The sequence below is a fragment of the Hylaeus volcanicus genome, chromosome 7, assembly GCF_026283585.1.
Source record: "Hylaeus volcanicus isolate JK05 chromosome 7, UHH_iyHylVolc1.0_haploid, whole genome shotgun sequence".
Lineage (NCBI taxonomy): Eukaryota > Metazoa > Arthropoda > Insecta > Hymenoptera > Colletidae > Hylaeus > Hylaeus volcanicus.
Genome location: NC_071982.1, coordinates 4395402 through 4401426, shown reverse-complemented (window position 1 = coordinate 4401426; position 6025 = coordinate 4395402). Strand labels below are relative to the sequence as shown.

Here is a 6025-nt window from a genome sequence, read left to right as displayed (position 1 = left end):
CCAGTACCCATCTAGCCCCCTACAGTGGAGCCCAGTACCCCTGTAGCCCTCTATAGTGGAGCCCAGTACCCCTCTGGCCCCCTATAGTGAAGTCCAGTACCCCTCTAACCCCCCTGTATCAGAGCCCCGTACCCTCTATCCCCCCAGTATCTGAACCTAGCCTGTATTAATACATACCCTAATATAAAATCCCTCTTTTAACTTACACACTCCAAATACATATTCAATTTACACGCCCACACAAATTTATACATTTTTATTTCCAAACATTTCAGCGGTTGAAGTGTCGCACCAAAATGTCGCATAAGACGAACGTCTTCGCCAACTTATTCCGTCGTCTGCAAGTGACAATTCTATCACTGCAGCACCGCGTATCACGGACCACCCAGTACGCGTCACGGTCGTCGCGAGCATTCCTGGGCATCCGTCGACGCCGCCGCGGAACTGGAGGAAACGCAATACCTGGCTCACAGGCATTATGAAGTCTCGGTTCGCAGCGTGTACGTGCCGGTTGTACACGTGTAACTTGACAAAGAATGCAACCACGAAAGCGAAATGCTCACGGTATATAACGGCGGGCGCAGACAAATGTCGATGGCGAGCAACAAGTGTCGAGGGGGTCTTTACTTCTGACAATGAGTACAAAATCTGGCTGACTCGACTACGCGGGCCGAGCACGGAGTACGGGGACTCGTCACAAAGCGACCTACATTCACAATTAGCGATCACGCGAATTCGGCTCTACTTTCATTCAGCCACCAACTCCTCGATGCGCGTACGTGTACGTTTGTCTCCGTGTACACGTGTAACCGAGTCGTGCGTGCGTGTGACTCGTACGTGTAATCGCGGAGTTTTAATTCAAAGTCGCGCGGCACGTCGGGGCACGTGTCACGCGAAGCAAACATGAGTCAACCGGCAACCGTCGTAATTGATAATTAAGTTGCAACAGGAATTTACCTGACCCGCGAATGTAGGAAATTAATAATACCAGGGGAGGTTGTAATTCGTCAGCAACCGAGGGAGAACGTTTGCGGCAACTCGAAGGACACGGTTGGTCGCAACCTGGAGGACAGGATCCGTGACAAACACATACTTTACACGCCCTAAGAGCCAGTGACGATTTTACTCGACATTTTGAACCGAAATAACCTCTTTTACAAAACGCATACGAAGTTTCATTTTTTGGTTTATTTACCACCTTATGTTCCGCCCAAAACGTTTGGCGATATATTTTTCTTGTTCACTGACATGCAATTAATCACTGTACCAGTCACTGTTTCCGTCATTTATTATACTTTCACAATAAAAAGGGTTATTTTCATTTCAAAATTACGTAAGTAGAATCTGACAGTTTGACATCCTTTGTGATTCGCAGTTTGACAGTTTGTCAGTTCCACCTGTTTCTTCCAAGCGTGGCAACACACGCGATACCACAGGGTGTCTTTGCATTTTCAACAACGATGCCATAATAACGCGAGAGTCAACGTTCTACCTTCTAGCTACAGAAAATGCTCACGAATTTGAATGTATTCCTCGAGTGAACGCATTAAACGCTCCCCTTTTCTCCCAGGTCCTAACTAGAATTGTTTCTGTCCGATCGTTCCGCGACGAGCAGTAAATTTCAATTCATCCAGTGAATTAACGCCGTTCATGTTTATCGAACGGAAAACTAAATCTCGCTAAATTTGTGAAAATTAAATTTCACACCGATTGATCGTCCCAAATGTTCCACGTTTCCCTCTCTCCCTCCTCTCGCTCTCTCTTTCTCTTTTCGTCTCCCCAACCCCTCGCGCGATGTCACTTAATTAACGATTGTTTGGCTTTACGGGATTTCCCCCCCCCCCCTCCCCCTCCCCCTCCCCGAGAGAGAGAGAGAGAGAGAGCGGAACGGCGCTCGTTCGAGGATTATTTCACATTTCATTTGACGGAAGATCTCGTCGGTCTCTCGTTAAATTACACGGAACCTTTATTCGATAAGTTTTTCACATTTCATTTGACGCAAGATTCATCGGCCCTCGTAAAGTTACTTCCGCGGAACCGTTTGCTCGATAACTCCTCTCCCCCGCTCCTTACCACCGCCCCCCCACCCCCTCTTTCCATTTTATTTGCCGCTTCGCCATTGAACTTTCGCGAGAGGTTGCACCGAGGATCACTGTTCCGCGATTACGTTGCATTTCAACTCGGATTCTTCAAAGTGATCCAACGGGGACGCGAATTAGTCTTAAAGAAAACGAGAATTTTAATAACGATACTCTATGAGCACTTTTCAGCACCGTACGATAATTTTTGCCTGAGCAGAGAATTATTTGAAATTACTGGGATTAATACTAGGGTGAACCGAAAGTTTGTGCAATTTTTCGAAGACGTTAAAATTACTTTACATGCAAGTGTTACGTATCATTTTGTAGCTTTTGAAAAGCTCTTTCGTATTTAATTATTAGCTACATTAATTCATTGATCGTTAAAATTTTGTTCGTTTTGGTACAATTGTGGAGAATTGCAAGAAATGCAAGAGTTTAAAGCTACAGGATATAATATTTTCTCGAATCTCAACATTTTCTATGATACGAAGCTGGTGATTTTTTATTAGAAAATTAACTTATTCGTCATCATCCTCTACTCTCTGATTGTATAATTAACGCAGAACCTCATTGCAATGAAATAGAAGAAATCTCTTCAAAATGAATAAAAATATAGAATTATATGAAAATTATTTTAATTAAACGTACAATGTTTCGTTAAAAATAGTTTTACATAGTTAAAGTTTCATTTCGTACAATCTAATATTAACTTCTCTACGGGCTTCGAATAAATAATAGAGTTATCTATTTATGAATTCGTGTCGCTCCAATATGTATTAATTATAACCGATCAATATTAATTGTACTCTGCAATTCACGGAACAATTTTCAAACGAAATTGGGTTTTCAGTACAAAATGCTACAGGAATGCAATTGATAGATTTATTTCCTCTTAGTTTGGACCACTTTTTCCCGAGTTTGTTATCGACAAGGATTCCACTTCTTTTTCTTTTCTCATCAATTAAAGTTACACGGTATGATAAATTCTTCTTGAGCATCATGCGATCGGCGTGCGACACCTTCCATTAACGAAACGACACCTGCGGGGAGCATCTATAATACTCTTAAAGAGCACCGTATCCGTCTCGGTCTCGATAGGGTCCTCCGTTGTCGTCGTCGTCGTCGTCGTCGTCGTCGTCGTCGTCGTCGTCATCCATGGTATCACAAAAAACGAATTAATCCCCGTCATTGTGCCGTTCACGATTTTTTCACTCGTGCCTTTGACCACGTCTTTTATCTTGTTTAAAACAATCGAGTCCTCCAGGATGAATGTCCCCTCGGAGAAACACATTAGGGCGACCAATAGAAAGCCCCAGGTCAGGTAAAAACGACTCTCAATGGCCATATCTGTCAAAATTACAAGTAGTAGATATAATCGAGGTTCCATCTCACCGACACATCTATTTACTTAAAAAATGTTTCCACTATTCAGGTTCAATTAACTACAGTGGGTGTAGAAAGTATTCGTACACCGATCAATTTCCAAAAAAAACTGTGTAAAATTGTAATTTATTAACTTATTTTTCTATAAACAATGACATTCTACATATTTTCGGAAATCTCTAGAATAGATAGATTGCAACAAAAATAGCTATTTATGTAAGTTGCGAAATTAACAAGAAAAATAGAATTAATCGATAGAAATGTTGAAGCAATAAGTATTCGCACAACTGTTTAATTTTTAAAACTTCGTTAAAAAAAAAACAGATATTTACATTAATTTACAAGTATATGATACCTTCTTCGTGGGATTTCCTTTTGATTTTATAATTATTGCAACTCTTCTAAGCGTTAAATTAACTAAATTATTACTTATTCGAAGTTACTTATTCAATTCCTCTATTACAGCCATTTTTAAAAGTACTTTCATGGAAATTTGATGTTTTTTAATTCGTACGGAACAATAAATTAATGTGTTTACGTTACAAACTCCACTGTAAATGGTTCGTCATAAGAATCGTACAAATACTTATTGCTTCTATACTTTTACCCACTTTTCACATTTTTTTGTTACTTTCACAAATTATATTAACTAGTAAATGTTGTTTGGACTATATCAATTTTAGAGACTTCCGAGAATATGTAAAATATCATTGATTATAAAAAAAAGAAGTTAAGAAACTACAATTTCACACAAAAATTTTTTGGGAAATTGATCGGGGTACGAATACATTCTACACCCACTGTAAGTCAATTTTTATGCACACTTCTGACACACGCCGTATACAAAACCAAACAAGATATGGATTTCGTATCTCCATCTTGGATCTACAAATTTTTGGATATTCGAAAAATAAAACAGTCTCTCTGTTTCCAATATACCACCGACATGGTTCCGCCCCGACAGTTCGACGTGCAACAAAACGTAGACGTACCCTCGGAACAGGACCTGGAGGGTTCACGGACGAAGTAATCCGTACAAACACCGGAATTACACTGAGAACAACGACAAGCACGACGGAACTCGAAAGCCCCGCGAGTTCCCCGGCGTCTTTCGTCGGCGTATTAATTTCTTCTATTTTTCCCCGTTATTGTGGTCAAGAGTGCGCTCCGTTATCTACCCGCTGGAATTTTTATCGCGACAGATGTTTTGCCGTATCTCGGTCCACTGTCCCCGTTTCTACCGTCGTCATTATCTCTCGCGACCAGTTTCGTTCGATTTCTTCTCGTGTTTGCTAAGCCACCCGCTAATTTCGCTCGCCGTTTCCTCTCCCAGACGGGGATATTGCGACTCGGGAAACCGGGTGATTCTTCCGGCGAAATTAAGAATTACCTCGAAGCTAGCTGAAATCGTGGATTCCTACAGACGGGGCGTTACAAGCCGTTCGGAACTTGTATGTAACGAATAGTTTCTGAGAAAATCTGTACTGGCGCCACTTTACCATGTTCTTATTTAATATAATTTATAAATTAAAGTAACAGAGAATTGCGGTTTGCAACATAGCATTTTTGATAGATTACAAAGCACGTCAAATCTCTCCTGGAAACAATGACGTATGTAATTTCTTACCATAATCATTAATAACGCTAAAACAGTCGTTCCTTACTCTTCTAGCCATATCGATTACTGGCGCCATTGATCATTCCGCATTTAAACACTGCCAACTCGGCGAAGCTTCTACGCGCTGAACCTTGCTCCGAAGCGCACTTGTTCAACAATTATTCAGAGATTTATAACTCGGTCTCAGAATGCATTTTTCCTTCTCGCGTCGCCGACGTCGCGTATCCCGTACGATACCCGCGAGAGTAGAAGACCCCGTTTCGCCGTAACTTTTCAGCGTACAATGAAATAAAGCTGCACCTGCGGAACAGGACGGCAGGCATGGACGGTTCACGGCCGAGGTAACCCGTACAGATATCACAATTACACTCGGAGAGGAACGACGATAGAACTCGGACTAGATACCCAGTTCCTTTCGTCAGGGTAACAATTTATAGAACGTGGGCGCCAACGGATACCCAGTTCCTTTCGACAGCGTATCAATATCTTCTTTCTCCACCTCGCTATTGGGGTCAAGAGTGCACTCCGTTATCTGCTCGCCAGGATTTGTATCGGGACAAGGATTCGACGGAATCTGTCCACCGTCCCCCATCCTATTTTTTCTATCGTCGTTATCCGACCCCACCCCGTTCGATTTCTTCGCGTGTTTGCTAAGCCACCGGCTAATTTCCTAACGTTTCCCCTTCGAGACGTGGATATTGCGACCGGGAAGAGCGTAATTAGCGTTAAGTTCAACGGGGGCGATCGTTTCCCTTTTCCCTTTACGACCGAAATTCGGTTACGCTATTTTCGCTCCTCTCCGCGCGGACGTACTTAATTGGAAATACGTTTCCATTCGAACGGCTGGAAAGCTCCGTAAACGTTCCACGTTTCGCGTTATTAAAATTAAACGAGGAAACATGTCGCGTGCTCGCGTTACGCAAACACGCTTTTCAAATATCAC

The 6025-nt window shown here is 42.1% G+C and overlaps 1 long non-coding RNA gene across 1 annotated transcript; it reads right to left on the bottom strand.

Moving 5' to 3' along the window:
• Positions 1–2699: 2699 nt before the first annotated feature.
• LOC128880122 (uncharacterized) lies at positions 2700–4888 on the bottom strand. Its single transcript, XR_008457755.1, has 2 exons — positions 4457–4888; positions 2700–3428 (listed from the first exon to the last, which is right to left on the bottom strand). It is a non-coding gene; the product is annotated as an uncharacterized LOC128880122 (long non-coding RNA).
• Positions 4889–6025: the final 1137 nt, after the last annotated feature.